Raw genomic sequence first — 22,049 nt, 5'->3', positions numbered from 1 at the left:
AGTCCAGGAATTTCTGTTTATAAATAAATAGCTGGACACAGATAACTGTACACATTCAAAAAGTCTTAGAAATTTTGTGACACAAAGGACAGCTTAGACTCTATAGCTCAGTGAGTTTTTAAAATCCCACTATGTGATCTTATGTATTTAGTGTTAGATATCTAAACTCTTAGTATGAAGAAATATTTTGTTTTTTTCTTTTTTCGGGAGACTTTGATATTTATACATCATAATACAGGATATCTTTTAAGCTACCCCTTTGTTTCTCCTCAGCATTAGATTTCTGAATCAATTTAGCTATCTGTCAGGCTTTCATGTATGAATGCAAAATGTATACATGGAGTTGGGGAAATGGGGACAAACTCAAGAAGATGTGTTAGGAGCAACAATATTAGAAAAATATTAAGGGTCTTTGACAAACATTAAAAGCCAGAAAATGCACAGTTTACAATGCCTTGCAGCATCTAAACACCACAGGGGGGCACTTAACTACTTTTTTGGTGCCCCTGATTGAATCTCATGTTAAAGGACAATCTTAACTGTGAATTTCTTTCCCTTCTTCAAGCCCTTAACGTTAATCCATTGTAGTTTGTTGGGTGATTACATTAAAGAGGTTTTTGGTACAGGAGGAATCAGAAGGCATTCTGCAGATGGACCCCTGCCCATCCTGCCATGGAAATGTTTGTGGCCTTTGCCTCTTAGTTTTAATCCTTCCCATGCAAACTCTCTCAAGTACTTGGCCATTTTCTCTACCACATGATCTATTGAACACAAACTACTTTTATTTGTTATTTTTATTTTTTAGCTTGTGCATATCTGAATCTCCTTGAGGGGAATATTAGTGGATGTCATATCTGAATTTGTGATGTCCTGTCTTTTGCTGGTTTGATATTGTTATGAATTATAGATTCTTATTGATTCTACCTAGAGAAACCAAGGGACATCTATGTCACATAATGCAGGAGAAACATTATCATATTAAAATCAGAGGAAGGAGAATTTAATCTACAATTGGCTTTTATAGCTTGTTACAGATTTCAAAATTATGAGTTTAGCAAAGATTACTGAAAAGTTTAAAAATTATTATTTTAAATAATTTCAAATTGATATTTGAAAATTGATTGTGAAACCCAAGTCTTGAAAAAGTAAAAATCATTCTAGTCACTGGAAATAGTTTCTTTTTTAATCTTGTTCTGAAATGATGTAGGTCCAACTATGTCATGCTTGAGGCAAGACAAAACAGCAACGTTAAACGGTGTAGTTCTACGGTTTCACAGCTGTATTCACAGGTAGGGCAACTCTTGTTAAAACTAATGGTGTGATGAGCAAATTAAATAACAACATGGAAATAAGGTAGAAAGGAGCATATAGAAAGAAATTAAATGTAATAAATATGTGCTCAAAGAAAGGAAAGGATGACTTACTCTTTAACCAGAAAAATAGCATTATTATCCTGCTACCAAAGTACTTCAGAAAGGAAAAAATACTTAAGCATATACCATTGCAGTTGAATTCTGAACATTGTAATTTATAAGATAAACCTTTCTTAACAATAACAACAACACATCCATGCAGGAGATCTCGGTTCGATTCCTGGGTCGGGAAGATCCCCTGGAGAAGGAATAGGCTACCCACTCCTGTGTTCTTGGGCCTCCCTGATGGCTCAGATGATAAAGAATCTTCCTGCAATGCGGGAGACCTGGATCGATCCCTAGGTTGGGAAGATCCCCTGGAGGAGGGCATGGCAACCCACTCCAGCGTTCTTGTCTGGAGAATTGCCATAGACAGAGGAGCCTGGTAAGCTACCGTCCATGGGATCCAAAGTGTCAGACACAACTGAGTAACTAAGCGCGGCGCAGCACAGCATGCTGTGTATTACATCCTCAGAACTTACTTATCTTGGTACTAGAAGTTTACATCTTTGACCACATACTTTTTTTTTCACATGATTCATTTATATGAAATGTCCAGATTAGGCATATTTACACAAATGTGGAAACACTCTGGCTGCCAAGGAATAGGAAAGAGGGTAGGGTTCAAGCTTAATGGCTGTAGGGCAGAGAGTATCTTTTATTATTTTTTTTTAATTGGAATGTAGTTGGTTTACAGTGTCATGTTAGTTTCAGGTGTAGAGCAAAGGGATTCTGTTAATGTGGTAATTACAGTGGCTATTCTGTGCTTGCCATATTTTGTTAACCTCTGAAAAACAAATTCACATATGTGGAGGAATAACTACCATCTTTTTCCAGTATGCCACGCTATGCGAAGCCGTGTCTGACTCTTTGCGACCTCACAGACTGTATAGACAAAGTAGATGTCAGATTTTTCAGTAAAATCCCTCTGAAGTGAAAGTTGAGGTAGGAAGTGACATACCAGGTTATATTTTCTTTTTTATATTACGTTAGAGAAAACAATACAGTCATCTCACTGGTTTTCTGCCTGAGACAAGTCCTAGTGTTTTTACTCTGTCCCTCTTCCTGTCCTACCAGAGAGTGACCTGCTATACCGGTCTGTGGCCATTACCACTGATTGTGGGTTTCCATGGATAGGTTGGTGACTGGTGGAACTCTCCCACATCAGCAAGAAGTGTTTAAGGCACAACAGGCTCAGGTGACTTGGCAGGCTGTGAGGTCCTTCAGCTGTGAATGGTTTGCCAGTTTCCTCAGAAACTTACTTGTCTTCCTCTGTCAACTTTACTCTGCTTGATCCTAGAGATCTTTGCTGCCATTCTAGTTGAACTTCACTCATCCAATCCAGTACACAGAAAATTAGATATCATTAAAAATCATTAAATATTTAAAACCATAAGATACCCCAGTTAAGCTTCTGTAAGATGCAACTGGAGAACAAAATTACAGCTTTAAATCCTTCCTTCTGAGAGTCCAGGCAGTGACAGAGAGAGATATCTGTTATTTCATACTTGATGATACCCGTAAGTATTCCTTATGCACATATGAAAATAGCAACCTACGAGAAATTACATTGGCTTTCCTAATGTAAATAAAAGTTGGTTACAGCCATGTTTCAAAGGGAGAATTGAAACCCAAGTTTCACTAGAATATTCATTTTTATTCCAACCTAAAACTACAGCATACAAATAGATGAATTGAGCTTGTGAGAGAGCAAAGCCAATTTAATCTCTGACTCCCCCGAGGTAATGTAGTTCACGGTCCTGCCCCCACCCCAACCTCAGCTATAATCCCTGGCTCCTGGAGGTAAAAATGCACTGAAGTGAGGAAAATTCTGCAGCAGGATATAATGATCCAAAATGACAGGGACAATAATGACAATGAATTTCATGTCTCCCAGTCATGAGCTGGAGATGCTTGACTAGGCTGACTTATACAATTAAATTGTTACAGGTACAGCAGGAGATGCAGTTAGCTGTGTGCTTTGGGGAACGATGCCTCTGGCTAAAGGCATATTGTGGAATCCAGACTCTTTTGTTAGGAACAAACTATTATTCCTCTAGGCATGTACCCACAATTGTATACTTTAATAAAAGAAAGCCTGGGTTAAAGACAAGTCTTTTAAGGTGTTGATTTTATCTAGTTTGAAAGCTTAAAAAAAAAGGAAAGAAAAATCAATTACCCAGTAACACAAAGGTGATTTTTTTTTGGTCTTGCGTTTTCATTTTTGTTCCATTTTGTTCTTGGAGCATAAGTCAAACCTAAAGATGGTGCCTTTAATCCTCATTTACATTATTTGCAAACACAGTTGTTGAACTATAATTGGGTGTTACCTACTTGAAATCTGACAGATACATTGATTTCTTCAGAACAGAAATAGATATAATAAACAACCAAATGGACTTGGTTTAGTATGGATTTACAAATGAAATAGCTATGCCATTATGCAAGTTTGTCTCTGTGCTTCTTAGTACAGTTCTTGTGAGGTGATCCTAAAGTGGTTGTGTGAACCTCCTGGGTTGCACAAGACCTCGGCTGGGGGTAAGGAAGAGTATTTTGGAACTTTTACTTAGACCTGTTTCTATCGAATTCCTTAGAAATGTCTCTTTTTACATATGGTTTAAATGGCTATTATATAGGTATGTATGTACAATAGTACAAGTATGTAATTTATAAATAAATATTCATATTGGAGTTATATGTTGACATTTACTCTACTTCTGAAATACTCAACTTGATTTTTCTTTTTTGTACCACTGGGTTAGTAATTTGTCATCATTTTACGTATAAATCGCAGAGAAACTCTTACATGTGGCAACCAGGAGATATGGACAAAAAGTTTATTGCAGCACTGGGAATAACTTCAAAAAGCAAAATAATTCAAATATGAGGCAAGAGACAAATGAATAAGTAACCTATAGTGTATTCACATAATGGAGTAAAATAGAGCATTGAAAGTGAATGAACTAAGCTAAGCTGAACAACGGGGATGAGTCTTAGAAAATATATATTTAAGATGGTATGATAACTTTTCTTACAGTTGTAAGCAATCATACTTGAAAAATGCTTTCCAGACTGTCACGGTGGCTCAGCGGTAAGTAACCTGCCTGCCAATGCAGGAGACGTGGGTTCAATCCCTGAGTCAGGAAGATCCCCTGGAGGAGGAAATGGCAAACCACCCACTCCAGTATCCTTGTCTGGGAAATCCTATGGACAGAGGGGCCTGGCAGGTACAAGTCCATTGGGTCGCAGAGAGTCAGACATGACTGAGCGACTAAACAACAACGAAGTGCAACTGAAGCAGTCAATACTGCGAAAGTAGATGGCTTAAGTTTACAAACTTTATTGAGCTTTGAGCTGCACATCTATGAATTTAGTTTATAATGTATTGCTCATGAAGTAGTTTGAGCCTCAAATATATTAATAAATATAAATATAAAATAACTTTTTAAGTATAAAATTATTTAAATTTTAATTGTTTTATTTGGGTCAATTTTATGCATATTGTATCAACCATCAAATTTCAACTTTTCACAAAAATGTTCTAAAGCAAAGCATCCATTCTACAAATGTCCCCATATATATTTTTATATATATATATATATTTAACATTTGCAGATTCTTCTAGAAAATTTGCAAAACATTCTTAGGAAAAAGGAAAATATTGTGCACACAAATATGTTTTACATAAGTATATACTCTTTGAAATTTAAGGGTTAAAGAACACTTTTTAAAAGAACTTACTCTAAAATTATCTACTTCTTAGATGTTGATTTAAAACCTATTAGTTTTAATATTTTCCCTGTCTATATGAAGTTTTACACTTAAATAAATTTAGTGAGTAATTTTTATCTTGATATATCCTCCTGTCAGCTTTTCCATTGTATTTCTCTTCTTGTTTTCTGTGAGTTACATAAATGAAACTGACATTATTGCTCATATAGCAGTCATATATTTTGCCCTGGAATGCTGCCTTTTTGCTATTCAGTGTATCTGGATACCAACTAATGCTAAATGAAGTTTGACATGTACCCCTAAGAAACAAAACTTACAAATTGTGTCTTCAAAGGAAACCTTGAGTAAATAGGGCACATTTGTGTCCACCCAGGCTAACATCCAACATATGCTTTAGCTTCCTGATGGTGAGACTGAGCAAATAGCCCCTAGGAAAGCTTGTAATTGTTTACTGCTCACTTGACCATCGTGTATTAAATAGCATCATATATTAAATTTATTCTCTTATAATTATTATTTTTTTTTGAAGAAAATCAAAAGCACACAAAAGTATGTTTGATCAAGTATAGCATACTGAGATAGTAATTCATTTTGAGATAGTAGTTCATAACTCTGCATCTAAAAGCTTAAAAACAATGCTAAAATTCACCAGTAGAAGGATATGTATGCACATGTTGTTTGAACAATTACTTCTGGTGGGGTCACAGAAAGATAACTTCTCTCTCACACTCTGTTGCTCAATTGAGCTTTTAAAAAAGATGCAGAATCAAAGATAGAAGCAAGTGTATCAAAAATCTCCATGCCCTCTTTCCTCCAGTTTACTCTTTCATCCAAAAAATCTTTCTGAAAGTTCTATTTTCTAAGCACTGTGACTAGTATTAGATCCAAATGCATTAAGGACAGAGTTCTGAGCTTACAGATTTTGAGAGGGCTCACTGCATATATTCCAAATATTAGGCCAAACATGTGGTCTCCACTACCAATAAAGTTTTGCATTTGCCTAGCAGTATTCTTGCCTGGAGAATCCCAGGGACGGCGGAGCCTGGTGGGCTGCCGTCTATGGGGTCACACAGAGTCGTACACGAATGAAGCGACTTAGCAGCAGCAGCAGCAGCAGCAGAGTATGGTTTTCAAAACATTATTTTCCCCATAAATTGTCTTAGTTGATCAAACTCAACATACATGGGAATGGAAATCATGATTCCTATTTTCCAGGAGAAGTTCAGAAGCAGAGTTAAATAGCTAGATCAATATTTTGGACATGCAGCGATGTGAAATAATTTTTTTCCTTGGCTAAACATAAAGAACTTTACAAAAAGCTATAACATTATGTCTTGTTTCAGCTATCATTAGATTTTAAGTCAGTTATATGCTTTAACAAAACATAGCCAAGTAGTTGCATTTTTAACTAAAGGAAACTTTAGACATATGCAAAATAATGAGAGGAATAAAATGAACTTCTAGTTTCAACACACAAACTCATGGCCCAGCTTCATCTATCCTCCTGTTTGCTGTCCCCAGATAACAAATATCCATCCTTGAATATTTCAGTCTATAGCTTTAAAGTTAAGAAATTTTCTTTAAAATATAGCCACACTTAAAATGTTTAACAGTAATTCCTGAAGATCAAATGTCTGATCATGATCACATTGTCACCTATAGTATCATAACCTTAATTGGCTCCCAATTAAAAAATAAACCATAAAATAAACAAAATCCTAGTTAAGATTTCTATATACCAATTCATTCTTTTTAACTAATAGTTTCCCATCCCTTCCTTTGTTTCCTCATGGTTTTGTTTAACAGTTCCCTTGTGTTTCCTGTACAGTGGTTTTAGGCTTGTCCCATTAATCTGTTCGGAGAAGGCACTGGCGACCCACTCCAGTACTCTTGCCTGGAAAATCCCATGGACGGAGGAGCCTGGTGGGCTGCAGTCCATGGGGTTGCAAAGAGTCGGACACAACTGAGTGACTTCACTTTCACTTTTCACTTTAATGCATTGCAGAAGGAAATGGCAACCCACTCCAGTGTTCTTGCCTGGAGAATCCCAGGGACGGCAGAGCCTGGTGGGCTGCTGTCTATGGGGTCGCACAGAGTCGGACACGACTGAAGCGACTTGGCAGCAGCAGCAACAGCAACATTAATCTGTTGCTGCAAAAGAAACAGCATGCAAGCTTAGTGACTCAGAGTATCAATGGACACTCTCAGAGTTTTGAGGATGGATGGGCTCGCCTGGGTGTTTCTCATTTGGGGCCCCTCCTATAAGCAGTGAGGTGCTGGCTGAGGCTGGAGTCTTCCGAAAGCTTTCTTACCTACATGTCTGGCTCCTGGGCTGAGAAGAATGGAATAGCTGGGGGCTGGTCCCACATCTTTCTCTCATTGTGGCTTTTCCACATGGCTGAGTTGGACTTCTTATGTGGTGGCTGGCTTACCCCAGTGAGTACCAAGAGACTAAGTCTTAAATACAAGACTTCTTCTGCTTTAGCCTTAGAAGTCACACAGTGTCACTTCTACCATATTCTATTAATTAAAGTGAATCATAGAGGCATCCCAGATTTAAGAGATGGGTTTTGTTGTTTAGTCACTAAGTTGTGACCAACTCTTTTGCAACCATATAGACTGTAGCCCACCAGGCTCCTCTGTCAATGGGATTCTCCAGGCAAGAATACTGTAGTGGGTTGCCATGCCTTCATTCATGGGATCTTCCCAACCCAAGGATGGAACTCGCTTCTCTTATGTCTCCTGTATCGGCAGGTGATTTTTTTACCACCAGTGCCACCTGGAAAGCCCTCTTAGACGTAATTAATTATACTTAAATTCATGAGTACATGACTTTATTTAATCTCATCAATCATACCTCCAGAAATTTTATTATTGAAACCAGTTTAAGATTTTTGTTGTTGCAGTTTTGTTGTTTTTGTTCTTAGAGTATATGCCAATGGGAATATATGAATTACTGTCTTTTAAAGCTACCTTACATAGTTTCTATCAGTGTGGCTAAGCCATCAGCTTGATACAACAAATCATTTTAATTTTGCTTTCTATTTTTAGGGATTTCTCTTGTTAAAAGTGTGCTTTAAAAAAAAATATGTAAGATACAGGGCTTCAAAGTCAAAATAGACACAAAAACTATTCAAATAAGGCTAGCCTCTCTCCCTTCTCACCATTTCCTCGTTTTCTTTAAAGACAACATTTTTAAAAATAGAATTTTGGCTTATCCGCTCATTGTCTGCATGTGTATGCATACGTGTATATATTATGTACACTTTCATTTGCTTCTCCTCCCATTCCTTAGATAATAGTAATTCTTTTCTCTTTTCATCTAATATAATGAATATTTCATTCCATGGTAGTATAAGGAACCCCAAAGTTTTAAAAAGGTGAATTTAAAAAGAATCCAGGAACCAAATTTCATGGAATTACATATTATAGTCATGTTCACTGCTTAGATCAAAATATATGCATTGGTACATACAGCCTTCAGTTCAGTCAGTTCAGTCGCTCAGTCGTGTCCGATTCTTTGCGACCCCATGAACTGCAGCATACCAGGCCTCCCTGTCCATCACCAACTCCCGGAGTTCACCCAAACCCACATCCACTGAGTCGGTGATGCCATCCAACCATCTCATCCGCTGTCGTCCCCTTCTTCTCCTGCCCTCAATCTTTCCCAGCATCAGGGTCTTTTTCAATGAGTCAGCTTTTCGCATCAGGTGGCCAAAGTATTGGCGTTTCAGCTTCAGCATCAGTCCTTCCAATGAACACCCAGGACTGATCTCCTTTAGGATGGACAGGTTGGATCTCCTTGCAGTCCAAAGGACTCTCAAGAGTTTTCTCCAACACCACAGTTCAAAAGCATCAATTCTTTGGTGCTCAGCTTTCTTTATAGTCCAGCTCTTACATCCATACATGACCACTGGAAAAACCATAGCCTTGACTAGACGGACTTTGTTGGCAAAGTAATGTCTCTGCTTTTTAATATGCTGTCTAGGTTGATCATAATTTTCCTTCCAAGGAGTAAGTGTCTTTTAATTTTATGGCTACAATCACCATCTGCAGTGATTTTGGAGCCCAGAAAAATAAAGTCAGTCATGGTTTCCACTGTTGCCCCATCTATCTGTCATGAAGTGATGGGACCGGATGCCATGATGTTAGTTTTTTGAACGTTGAGCTTTAAGCCAACTTTTCCACTCTCCTCTTTCATCAAGAAGCTCTTTAGTTCTTCTTCACTTTCTGACATAAGGGTGGTGTCATCTGCATATCTGAGGTTATTGATATTTCTCCCGGCAATCTTGATCCCAGCGTTTCTCATGATGTACTCTGCATATAAGTTGAATAAGCAGGGTGACAATTTACAGCCTTGACATACTCCTTTTCCTATTTGGAACCAGTCTGTTGTTCCATGCCCAGTTCTAACTGTTGCTTCCTGACCTGTATACAGATTTCTCAAGAGGCAGGTCAGGCGGTCTGGTATTCCCATCTCTTTCAGAATTTTCCAGTTTATTGTGATCCACACAGTCAAAGGCTTTGGCATAGTCAATAAAGCAGAAATAGATGTTTTTCTGGAACTCTCTTGCTTTTTCAGTGATCCAGCGGATGTTGGCAATTTGATCTCTGGTTCCTCTGCCTTTTCTAAAACCAGCTTGAACATCTGGAAGTTCACGGTTCACGTATTGCTGAAGCCTGGCTTGGAGAATTTTGAGCATTACTTTACTAGCATGTGAGATGAGTGCAATTGTGTGGTAGTTTGAGCATTTTTTGGCATTGCCTTTTTTTGGGATTGGAATGAAAACTAACCTTTTTCAGTCCTGTGGCCACTGCTGAGTTTTCCCTATTTACTGTCTTTTTGAGTTCAGCACTTTCACAGCATCATCTTTCAGCATTTGAAATAGCTCAACTGGAATTCCATCACCTCCACTAGCTTTGTTCACAGTGATGCTTCCTAAGGCACACTTGACTTCACATTCCAAGATGTCTGGCTCTAGGTGAATGATCACACCATCGTGATTATCTGGGTCGTGAAGATCTTTTTTGTACAGTTCTTCTTTGTTTTCTTGTCACCTCTTCTTAATATCTTCTGCTTCTGTTAGGTCCATACCATTTCTGTCCTTTATTGTGCCCATCTTTGCATAAAATATTCCCTTAATATCTCTAACTTTCTTAAAGAGATCTCTAGTCTTTCCCATTCTATTGTTTTCCTCTATTTCTTTGCATTGATCACTGAGGACGGTTTTCTTATCTCTCCTTGCTATTCTTTGGAACTCTGTATTCAAATGGGTATACTTTCCTTTTCTCCTTTGCTTTTTGCTTCTCTTCTTTTCACAGCTATTTGTAAGACCTCCTCAGACAGCCATTTTGCTTTTTTTGCATTTCTTTTTCATACAGCCTTAGTCATCATCAATATTTTCAAGTTAGTTTTCTTTTTTTTTTAATTTTTATTCATTTATTTGGCTGTATTAGGTCTTAGCTGCTGCGTGTGGGCTTCTCTCTAGTTGTGGAGCGCAGGTTTAGTTGCCCTGAGCATGTAGGATCTTAGTTCCCTCACCAGGGATAGAACCAGAGTCCCCTGCATTGGAAGGCAGGTTCCTGTCCTTAACCATGGACCACCAGGGAAGTCCGAAATTATTTTTCTTTTTATAAGTGAAAATGAAATTTTGTTTCTTTGGACACCACAGAACAATGGCACATCCACTATTTTTATCTGTGTAGGGAGATTAAATTAGGCTGTGAGTCTCAAATGCTTTTATTGTTATTCTCTGATTTGTTTAAATTTGCTAAAACCTAGTACATATCATCTGCTTGTGTTTAAAGCCAATCTTCAGACTAAATATTCATGTTAAGTAGAGTCTTTTTAAATAGATGCATCTGTTTTATGCTAATACATGAAATTATACACTTCTTAGTAAAATTTGATTTTATATTCTTTATAGTAATGAATTAAAATTTTTAGACATGAAACTAATTAATTGTAGTTTATGGTTAAGACTTTCAATTTTTATTTTCCGCTTTTGTTTTAGAGACCTTGGGAAAACACACTCCCAAGAAATAGGAGCCGTGTTTAAATGTACCATGTATTGAAGCTTAAAGTAACTATCCCCCAGTATGTTTGTCTCAAAGTAGTTCTCCTTCAGAGATACGGTCTCTTAGATCATATTTGGAAAGAAATAATTACCATTGGAATGTGGGGAAATAAATAAGAAATTAAAAAAAAAACCTGGAGTGATTGATCTTTAGAACTTTTTTTCTTACTACTTTATTGTATGACAGTGTCTATTGGCAGAGTCCCCAGGTGCCCACTGATCTATGCACTTTAGCATGTTTTCTAGAATTCTTTCGAGGAGATTAAGAGTCTTTGCCCAGAAAAATGCTTAGGAAAAGGAAGAAAGAGAGAAAAAAAATAGTCAATCAATATCTAGCTGTTCACACAACACACGGTGGCTTTCTTAGTATAATGGAACGCCAGGCTGGTATCTATCCTCACAAGAATAGCAGTAATAAAAACATCGCTTCACTTAAAAAGCCCCTATGGCAGTTGCAACTAGAAATTCTACAACTAAGCCCTGCTAATATAATATAGAAAACTGAAAAAAAGCCATTCTTATAAATGAAACTAACACCTTGGTAGATTATATTCTCTGGCGCCAAATAGACCTATTTTAGAATGTGAATTTCAAACTAGTTTCATTATTACTATTAATACTTACTCATATCACTCTTCATGTTAGTAAAACACTCCTTAGATCATTATATCCATCCACAGAAAATATGAACCATACAACCATTTACTTAACAAAAAAACAACTCAGCTTTGCACATTAAATACACACACACACACACAACTGATTTCCCACACAGTTTGTATAACTGCTGCTTCTCTACTATTGAAAACCAAAGAGATAGTCTTGCATTCACTGAAAAATTATTACCAGTGTGGTAATTTACTGTCTGTTCAGAAGAATAAAGCTTTGATGAGAAAATGGTCAGAGAACATAGGGGTTAGATGAACATCTATCAGATTAAGAACAAATCAAATAACTTGTATGTAATGTTTATGTCAAAGATGATTAATATATAGCTGAATTAACTTGGCATAGGTAACTCTGAAGTCTCTTAGTATACCAGGAACTCCCTATTTTCCAGGTGTTTTAAATTCTTCTCATTTTTAACCTGAGAAATAAAATAATGAGTGGACTTAGGAATTCATGCCATTTTACTTTTCCTTACAGAGAACAAACTGACTGAAAGACAGCCATGGAGAGGCTCCAGAGAGTTCTCTCTGCCTCTCTCTCAATAATCTTTTGTGTGCAAAGTGTTGTACCTCAGTAGCTATTCAGATCTATTTTTGGCAAAAGAAAGGGTGTAAATACATTATTATTTAAAAAAATAATCTGAATACAGTCAGAATTTATAAATCAGACAAATTCACTACTTCCATTTCCTTAAGGGAATAATATAAACCCAAATTGTCTTTTTCAATAGTTGCCTCTTCAAAAAACATTAAAAAAAAATAATAACAGTACATGGGAGTTACAAGAAATATATTTTGTGTAGAGCAAGATTAATATATATTTTTATCTCTTCCCTCTATCTTCTCTTTGGGTATTTCTTTTCTCATCTCTTTTGGGTAAAACTCATGTCTTCATGATCCTTCAATATGAATAAAGAGGGAAAGCCATTCAATTATGTCTATTTTTTTAAGTAATAAAAGGTCCTATTTAAAAGGAACCAAGCGTAAACATGATTAATACAAACACAATGAAACAAACATATAATTTAAAGTAACATTTAAAGTATATAAATACCTGTGGGTGCATGTGTGCTAAGTTGCTTCAGTCATGTTCAACTCACTGCAACCCTATATACTGTAGCCCTCCAGGCCCCCCTGTCCATGGGATTCTCTGGGCAAAAATGAGTGGGTTGCCATGCCTTCCTCCAGGGGATCTTCCCGACCCAGGGATCGAACCCACAATATAAGTACCTAGCTGCAGTTAAATACTTCATTTGCTGAAGTTTAATTATTTTAATTTGCTACCTTTGCTGTTTGATGTAACTTCGGTTCTTTTCTTCTGTCATCCTCCTCAAATGTGAATATAATTAATTCACTCCATACATTTTGATTTAGACATTTGTCTGAAACTTCGGGCTTTCCTGGTGGCTCAGACGGTAAATTATCTGCTTGCAGTGTGAGAGACCCAGGTTTGATCCCTGGGTTGGGAAGATCCTCTGGAGAAGGGAATGGCAACCCACTCCAGTATTCTTGCCTGGAGAATTCCATGGACAGAGGAGCCTGGTAGGCTACAGTCCACGGGGTCGCAAAGAGTCGGACACAACCGAGCGACTTTCACTTCACTCACTCCCTGAAACTTATCCTCCTCCCTTTTTGTTATGAAGTATCTTCAAGCCTTTGATTGCATCTGAGTTCCTGGGAGCCCCTGGGAAGGCCTTGTGTGTGCCGGGTGGCTGTCCATGACACCCCGCTTCCCCACAGTTGTCCTCCGCTCTCAGATCTTCAGTAGGTGGTCTTCCCTCACCATGTGCACTTTTCGAGCTACAAATCTCAAACTATTTCCTCCTCTGAATTCTGTTTGAATTTCACACATACTGAACTTGAAATTTCTGAGACACCACAGGGCCTGATCTTGTCAGCTCTTATTGAAATCATTCTTCTGGCTGTAACAGCAGTTACAAAACAGAGAGCAGTGCCACCCGGAAACAAGGTGAAACCAAGTCGCAGGAATTTGAAGCAGAACCAACAGAGCGACAGGAACATAGAAGGCTATTGAGTAGTAGAGAGCTGGGGAGAAGAAAAATTCCCTAATTTCCACCTCTACTATCTGATTTAATATAAACATTGTGCCTTGCTAGGATTGGGCAGAGGCATGTGTTAAAACAAGGGGTCATAAATGTTTTCCTAACTCATGAGAGACACATAGCACTTAGTGTAGGGTAGTCAGTCCGTGTGAGAAGATCTCTGTCAGCTTGTGAGACCTGAAGTCAGCCTTTGGGATGGTTAAGTTACCCCAGACCTTCAAAGCCATCCTCTACCTCCGCAGGAGGGGACAGTTCCAAGGGCAGGAGGAAGAAGCCACTGAGTGGCTGTGAAGCGGAGTGAAGCCACTGCCTCAGCAGTGGCCACTGAAGCACTGAGGGCCTCTCTCCTGTCCAGCGGGTTGTGACCACTCCCATTGCTTTCAGGTTTCCTTATGTCCAGAAACCTTGTGTCCAAAATAAAACAGGAGTCCTCCAGAAAATTCTGCACTATTGTAGAACTGAGGGCCCCTTGGATCGTCTTGGGATATTTGGAAGGGCTGAAAAGAAAGCATTTGTACAGCAAGTTGAAGTAAAGTGTTGATTTATACCTTTCTAGTTAGAATAGTATTTTTAGTTTGTTTTTTTTTTTCCTGTGACTAGCAATTTTATTTATTTATATATCTATTTTTGTTGTTGTTTAGTTGCTAAGTCATGTCTGACTCTTTTGCGACCCCGTGCCTGCCCTGCCCCTCTGTCCGTGGGATTTTCCAGGGAAGAACACTGGAGTGGGTAGCCGTTTCCTTCTGCAGGGGATCTTCCCAACCCACGGATCGAACCCTGTGTCCATTGCAGGGGGAATCTTTACCACTGAGCTACCAGGGAAGCCCTGTGTGTCTATTCAGAGCCATATATTAGCACCATGTAAAAACCAGGCAATTTGATAGATCCTGGAGATACACAGAATAACACAAAATGTTTCTTTTCCTCCAAAAGCTCTGTGGAGTGTACAGACAGTGAAATCAGTGGTTTGTAGTATATGTGAGAAATCCTATAAGAGGCATATACCTAAGGTGGTTATGGGGATTGAGAAAAACTTCCACGAGGAAGCGAGACTTTTCTGAATTTTAAGAAGAGCAACATAGCTAGGTGAGGCCAGTGGGGAAGGATATGGAGGAACACTGTGGCGAAAGGCAAGAAGGCACATGGGTGTACAGGAAGCCATTGTAAGGGAGAGTGAGCACCGGCTGAGTGGAGGTGTGGAGTGACAAACACCGCCAGGGTCTGAAGGATCAGGCATGCCCTGCGAAGGAGTTAACTTTGAAATGTGTGGGCAGTGGGCGTCTAGTGAGTGAAAACAGCATTTGACGCAGGGAACTCAGATTCTAGGGACCATATTTAGTTAGTGAGAGAGTCTTGAATGGGGCTTCCATGTGGCTCAGACAGCAAAGAATCTGCTATGCTAATCTGAAGGAACCCAGGCTGAAAGTGAAGTGAAGGCATAGGAAAGAGAAGGTATAATACGTGTAGCAGTATCCATCTCTGCTCACAGTTCCCAGATAATTCCGGTATTCACCAACGAGATTTTCTTACATTTTTGATAGTTGTCTTGTGGCTTGGCCTTTTTATATACTATGTGCCAACTCTTTCTGGTCTTTTGTTAAATTGTCCTCAATATGGAAGTGAGTTAATAAACCAATGTCATCAAGTGTTTTACAAATTCTGTTTTAAGAAGAATCTAGAGTTTTAAAAACTCAAGTAATGTGGGCTTTAAAAAATCTGTAATTGTCCAACTGGCTTATGTCAACATTTTGGAAAGAATATCAGTCTTTAAATCAGTGTAAGAGATATAAACCCTTGGGGGAGTGAAGGATGCCTGGTGCATGCATGCTAATTTTGTACTTACCCAGGTGGAAGAGAGAGAGGAATAGCCAAAGCTATAGATAGAACAAAGGGATGTCAACTGCAACCTGGTCTCAGTTTGGGCTTAGCTTGCCTCACTAATTCCATGTCAGAACGTCAGTGGTTTACTTATTTATTTCTAACCTGTATCATATTAAGATCTTACTTTGACAAATCGCATTTTGATTTATAGTCTGTGCTTTTGGCGTGTGCTTTAATGGTATTAGCCAACTCTAGACACATACTGAATTCATTATGTACCTTATGTATGTACGTAGTAATACTTCCTTTTAATGAACATACGGTCACGTCAAAGTGCTGTAAGGTTGTTTTACAAAAGCGTCTCTGTGCAGTGCTCCTCAGAAGTTTTGAGACGTATGTTAAGTTGAAGCCTAATGTGCTGCATGTTAAGTTGTATTTTAATGGAGTAATATGTTATAATTTGACCTCTCCTTAAGGTAAAGAGTCTGTTTGGGTCTTTGATTCTTAGGCTTAGGTTTTTGACTAGAATTGAATATTTTTGACATTTAAAGTTTTTATTTGTGACCAGGTGAACCTAAAGCCCATAAAGTAAGATTGACTTTCAGTTTGCATCCTGAACTATGGTATTGATGAAAGGTGGATGAGTGACTTTTCCTTATTCTCTATGGGCAGTAAGAAGAATCTACTCTTAGAGATAGCTTTATGTGGCAGCACTAAACCTTGGCTAGATCTGCTAAACTGTTTTTTACCCTTAAATAATGGACACCCTTCAGTAACTCAAGGGCAGGGCCAGGTTGGTAGTAACAGAGAAGTGAACCAGGAACAGGCAGCCTCAAGGTCTAGCGTGTCCGTGAGCAGTCTTCTGAGGGGAGCGCTCATAGTCCTAACCACCTGTCTCAGCTGATTTGGCAACCCCAGAAACCCCGGTCCTCATCAGTGTGCAGGAGACTGATGGTGAGTCTGAGCAGGGAAACAGTTTTCTCAGGAAAGTGATGCTGCATAGAGTCAAGTGCATTCTGGGGATTCTTTGGGAGAATGGGTATTTATGGAGGACACTAGGCATCTCCTTGAAATAGAGGGAGAGAAGTGAGTTCTTGAAAGAAGGGCTAGGCACAATGTCAGAACTCCAGGGAAGCAAGCTGAGATGAGTGCAGAGGTCTAGTCCAAGTAGGAATGTAGGGTCCAAGTCAGATACTGGGCTAGGACTCTTGTGTTTGGTGTATGTGGCTTAAGAGACTACAGGCTGGAAAACCCCATAATTCCCTTGTCTAGGGATTTCTGGTAAGCAGACGACAGTTTGAGGGCAGATTCTAATTCTGGAGGACTGGAACTCCTCATATATTGGCAAGTACCATCAGGATTAACTCAGGGACTGCTTAAGGCTGAGCCTGCAAGTTGATCTACAAGGTTATAAGTGATTATAGCTGAGTGAGGGTAACTTGGCCATCTCAGATGGAAACTAGTATGACCTTTCTTTGACAGTAACCACTGGCTAGCATTTCCAGGAAGACTCAGAACTGCTAGGAATATGGGCAAGAAACTGGAGCATGGTATTCTTTTTAATTTTCATTTTAAAATGAAAGTGAAAATATTAGTGACAGTTATGGTATGTCCCAGCCCTGTATCTAAAAGTTAAAAGTAAAATTAATAAATATATTTTCAATTCAGTGTGGTATTGTATAATATCTAACTTTATTTTTTTTTATATTATAGGAAATGATTAGAGATGTGAGGGTGTGGTTATTTGTTTTTAGTTAGTTTTTTTTTACATGTGAGTCTTGCTTCATGTTACCAAGCTCCAGAATTTCAGAAAGCAAGGGAAAATCTTTTGACATTCTTTGAAACCTTTTTGAACAAAAATGTTTTAATGGTACTCTTTAATTTTAATTTATATAAGAGTTTATCAGAAATGAAGCTATAGCCTATTTATTGAATCTTGTTTAAGCTCTTAAATATTTATTGAGTGTAGGTATGAATCAAATTGTGTAGAATATTGGAAATGTCTTTTTTGCTTGATTAAATCTATAGTCAGTTTGTTCTTTCCCCCAGAGAGGGCATTCTAAACAACCAACAATGTTTAGAACAACCAAACATTCTAAACAATGTTTTATTGGTGTGGCAAGTTTGATAACATGTGGCAGGGTAAAGGAAGCTTCACGTGAACCAAATTAACTCTAGCTTTGTCACTGGGAGCTCAGTCAGCATAATGGTGATGGTGGCAGCAAAAATCAAATCTTCCTTTCCTTCCCTCCTTCCTTCCACCCTGCTTCCTTCCTTCTTCTTTTCCTCCTTTCTCTTTTCCATTAAAAACTTTAATTCATTCGCAAGCTTTATTTAAGTATTTGTTGTTGATTAGTTGGTCAGTTATATCCGATTCTTTGCAACCCCATGGACTGTAGCCTGCCAGGCTCCTCCATCCACGAGATTTCCCAGGCAAGAATACTGGAGTGGGTTGCCATTTCCTTCTCCAGGGGATCTTCTTGACCCAGGGATCAAACCTGGGTCTTCTGCATTGGCAGGTGGATTCTTTACCCTCTGAGCTACCAGGGAAGCCCTTATGTAGGTATACTTGACAAATAAAATGGTTAAGATATTTAAAAGTATACAATGTGATGCTTGATGTACATTGTGAAAGGATTCCCTTCATTGATTGATAAATTTTAACTCTTTATTATCAAAACATGCAAACATATACAAAAAAAAGTAGGGTTTTGAGCTGATATGTGCATCTCTAGCTATAACAGTTATCAACTCAAGGGTATTCTTACTTTATCTATTCCCTCTCTCCCTCTTTTTCTCTCTCTCCCCACTCTCTCCTTTTTGTTTTTCCTCCTAGAGCAGAGGTTAAGTTCCTACCTGCCTCTTATTTTGTATGCTGAGAATTGTATTTACATTTTTAAATGGTTAAATTTTGTGGCATGGAATTATATAAAATTTAAACATCCATAAAATAGAGCTTTATTGGGACACAGCCTTGCTAATTCATTTAAATGTTGCCAACAGCAGAGTTGAGTAGGTCAATAGAGAATGAATGGCCTGTATAGGAGAAGTATGCCATCCCCATGCCTAGAAGATTTAAAGCATATTTAACAGATAACAATTATTCTTTATTTTTAAAAACAATTTAAAGCTTCTGTGCCATTTTTATTGATATATCCAACTAATTTAAAGAGTTTTTTTCAATATCATCTAATCCAATGTCCATATTCAAATTTTGTATGAGATGTAGGTTGGCCAGCTAGAAGTTGAAGTATTATTGAAGGTTAGAGCAATGAAACAAAACTTTTCTATGCATGTGTCAGGAAGTAGATTGTTGTCTTTTACTTAAAGTGAACATTTTCAAATTAGATAATAGAATGCAGTTATCTATTTTATTTTCTAGTCTTCTGAACAGTATGAACAGTCATCCTGAATCATCAGTCAGTTACAACTCAAGTTACTTTCTCAAAGTAGAAGATCTTTTTTTTCTTACTGTGTCTAGCCTTTTTTTTTTCTCCTTTGTGTTCATCTTTCCAGAAGAGCAAATCTGTTGGCTTTAAAAATATGGCTGAGCATCTGGCATAGTATTTGATGTATGCAGTTGCAGAATTGACATAATTTCATTGATGACTATTAATACATTGTGTATAAACTTCTTTTTTTTTTTTTTTCAATCTGAGAGATGTCAAATATTCTATTAGCTGTTAGGGAGTAGGTAATGGCATTAAAAGAAGAGCCCTGTTAAGCTGTTTCTCACAGTATTTCTTTTTTTTTTTTTTTAACTTTATTTATTTGTTTATTTGGCTGCTCCCGGTCTTAGTTGCAGCACATGGGATTTGTAGTTACTGCATGTGGGATCTAGTTCCCTGACCAGTGATTGAACCCAGGGCCCCTGCATTGGGAGCTCCAAGTCTCAACCACTGCACCACCAGGGAAGCCCTCTCACAGTATTTCTACCTTAGTCTTCTGCCTCAGCACGTGATCTTGGCTGTAAAGATTCACAGTATCTGTTTTTTCACTTCTCTCAGAGTGATAAGGCTCTGCTCTATTGATGGGCACTAGGACTATGCCTGCAATGCAGGAGACCAGGGTTCAGTCCCTCGGTTGGGAAGATAACCCTGGAGAAGAGAATAGCAACTCACTCCAGTACTCTTGGCTGGGAAATCCCAGGGACGGAGGAGCCTGGAGGGCTACATAGGGTCACAAGAATCAGACATGACTTAGCAACTAAACCATGCTCTAACCTGATCATTTCAGGGTAAGTGGCAAAGAAGTTGGTGTTAACTCTGAGATGTGCCCAGTGATCACGTGGGTCTGTGAGGTAATGTGTACTGGACTTGGGTGTTCTGGGTCTCCAGGCCCAGTGTTCTGCCTGGGCTGAGAGTTAGCCTGCTTTTCATGCTTATGTGAGAGTGCACATTTTTTTCAATCAGGACATTGTGCCCTGGTCAGACTGATTTGATGACAACTTGATAAGGTGTGGAATCTTCCTGTGATTAGAGAGAGAAATCCGATAAGATACACTACTCACTTGCAACAGATAAAGCTTCTCAAAAGACTGCTTACAGTTAGAATTCCCCAGCTTGTCCTTAGGACACAGTTCATGTATTTATTATGTCGCTCACACTCGGAATCACCCCTGGGACAGGTGGAGCCATTTCAGCAGGTTTGTGAAAAGTTGTGTGCATGTGCTCACAAATGAATGAGGAAAATGAATGAGGGCCTGGGAGGTGGTTCTGGGTAAGCAAAAGGATTTATTTACTCACTTTGGCCAGTCCTTTTATGAGAGGTCGATTGTCCCCACTTGAAGGCTTTCCTTTCCTTCCTTACAGAATTTGGTTCTCAGTTGGCTTATTTGACATTTTGTGATGGCAGCTTATAAAATTGGTAGAGCTGAAAGGAACCAGAGAGATCCTGAAGTGCCACTCTGTGGTTCAAACAGTGAGGAAACTGAGGCACAGGGCTTGGTACTAGGCCCAGGTTTTTAGTTACAAGCAAAAGACTCAATCGGTAAAGAATCCACCTGCAATGCAGGAGACCTGGGTTTGATTCCTGAATTAGGAAGATTCCCCTGGAGGAGGAGGAAATGGCAACCCACTCTAGTGTTCTTGCCTGGGAAATCCCACAGACAGAGGAGTCTGGCAGGCTACAGTCCGGAAGGTTGCAAGAGTTGGGACACGACTTAGCAACTAAACCATCAAAAGAAAAAGAAATTGGGCTGACTTAAGGAGAAAAGAACTTTTTGAGAGGACCTTGAACAAAAGGCAGAAATGCTGCAAAAGCTGCTGAAGACATAAATAATTGCAGCAATCAAAGCTACAGGCAAAAACCCTATCCTAGAACTGGTGCACTGAAGATGTTCATGCTGATGACTACCCCTCGTGCAGTGCGTCTGCCATCACTGTTCACGTATCTGTCCTTTTCCCTTAGAACAGGATGGTGCTGCTGTTATTTTGCCTCCACCATCAGATTGGATGCTCCATGTCCAGTTCTCTGAGTCACTAGCTCTAGATTGAAATCTGTGTGGAGAACATCTGATTGGTGGAGTGGGGTTAGAGGTCTGTGTCCCTGGGTGGAGGTATAGACTCTGCTTCTTACAAGGCCTATGTAGTGGGTGATGGGTGGATGTAGGAAAGCAAAAACAAACAAAACCCAATATCTGTTACAGAAACACATCCAGTTAGTGACTCTTTGAGGCATTAGAACTTGGGCCTTTTGACTTTTCTCAATTTATAGCAAGTGTTGATTTCCTTTGCAAAAACTGGCAGAGGCTCTCCAGATGAAGTCCTCTGGATGAAGATTTGTTGATTCTAATACTTTGAAACACTCTGTTATCCTGTCAATGCAGTTTTTCTTTTGGAATGAAAACCATTCTCATATCTTCCTGTGCTTTGTGATACCCAGAAAAGAATATTTGCTCATCAGTGGTAAAATGTGGAGAGAGAGAGAGAAAGAGAAACAAAAAGCATTGTTCAGGAAGTGCAGAGATTAGAGATTAGTTGACACGTTTCAGGAAAAGTATGCCAGATTGATGAGCAGAAACTATTTAGAACTAGAAAATGTACTGAGCTTTTTGTTTGTTTTTATTTTTTTAAGAATTTTGAGCAGTAGCGATACATTTCAATTAAGATACAAAATGGTCTTGACTTTTCAGTACATTTTTTAACCTTTTAATAATAATAGTTAATATTTATTGAGAACTCTGATGTCATGTGGAGTAGGAAATGGCAACCTACTCCCGTATTCTTGCCTGGAAAATTCCATCAACAGATGAGCCTGGCAGGCTATAGTCTATGC

At 38.6% G+C, this 22,049-nt stretch overlaps 1 protein-coding gene across 17 annotated transcripts in view; it reads left to right on the top strand.

Annotated features, from left to right (window-relative positions):
* GPD2 (glycerol-3-phosphate dehydrogenase 2) overlaps positions 1-22,049 on the top strand; it is a 246,551-nt gene that overhangs the window by 168,071 nt on the left and 56,431 nt on the right. The gene's annotated exons all lie outside the window — the stretch shown is intronic.

This window comes from Giraffa tippelskirchi, chromosome 3 (genome assembly GCF_054371585.1).
Source record: "Giraffa tippelskirchi isolate mGirTip1 chromosome 3, T2T-mGirTip1v1.2.pri, whole genome shotgun sequence".
In the NCBI taxonomy this organism is placed as follows: Eukaryota; Metazoa; Chordata; class Mammalia; order Artiodactyla; family Giraffidae; genus Giraffa; species Giraffa tippelskirchi.
Note: the sequence above shows the minus strand (reverse complement) of the source record. Positions and strands in the feature narration are given on the sequence as shown.